Below are 1,010 nucleotides of genomic sequence, written 5' to 3' on the forward strand. Positions count from 1 at the left end.
TCATTTCATTGGAGAGTAAGCAGTGTAGTGGGCGTTTCCAAGTCTGCTTTCATATCAGAGACTTGCGTTGACGCCTAGCTCTGCCAATGACAAGCCACAGAACCTTGGGCAAAACATGGGTCAGTCAGCCCCTGTTGAATGGGAGTGTAACAGACTAAAGGATGTCTTGCTGGCTTACTGAGCAATTTCTCCTTTTCATAAATGTGCAGCGCAGTTCTGCTTCCATGGGCCAATTAACTTCTCTAGCTTAGGAGACAGAGGCCACTGACACTGAGGCACTTTTAGGCATGTTAGTCTGGACAGCAGGCCCCCAATGCCACCCCACAGCTGCCCCCACACCCACCCAGCGTGGGCCGGATGCGCAGGGATTTTTTAGTTCTTTGAGCAACTCCGCCGTTTTAAGAGGTAATTTATCCCTCTCTTTGTTGTTTTTGCTGCTGCTGCTGCTGTCCTTCTACTTTTCCTTCTCCTCTTCTTCCTCCTCCTCTTCCTTCTCTTTTTCCTTTTCTCCCCCCTTTTTTAACTGAAGCCAGGCAGAATCAACCCTTCTGGGTAAGTTACCTTAATTACTGTAAGAGATGATAGTGGCTACCTCACTGGTTATAGGATTAAAGATGATAAAGCACAAAGCACTTAGCGTAGTGTAGTGCCTGTCAGTAAGTAAGTACTTGGTAATTAGTAGCTTTACTAGCATCTAATAATAGCTCTTGATGTTTCCTTAGTGCTTTGTAATGTAAACTACACACTTCCTGTGTTGCTTGCTGGTCTCCTTAACAACTGGATCAAGTAGTATCCACATTTGACAGAAGAAGAAATAGTGTTGTTTGGGGGTTTTTCCAGAAGGAACTCCACCCGGGCCCTTGGCTTCCTGGCTAGGGTCCTCTCCACTGTGCCAGGGCCTGAGTCATGATAGAGAGTGAGCTGGGGATTTAGCTCAGTGGTTCCACCACCTGCCTGGCAAGCACAAAGACCAGAGTTCAATCCCCGGTACCAAAAAAAAAAAAAAAAAG

The sequence above is a fragment of the Fukomys damarensis genome, unplaced genomic scaffold (assembly GCF_012274545.1).
Source record: "Fukomys damarensis isolate Sample0158 unplaced genomic scaffold, DMR_v1.0_HiC HiC_scaffold_33, whole genome shotgun sequence".
Classification (NCBI taxonomy): Eukaryota; Metazoa; Chordata; class Mammalia; order Rodentia; family Bathyergidae; genus Fukomys; species Fukomys damarensis.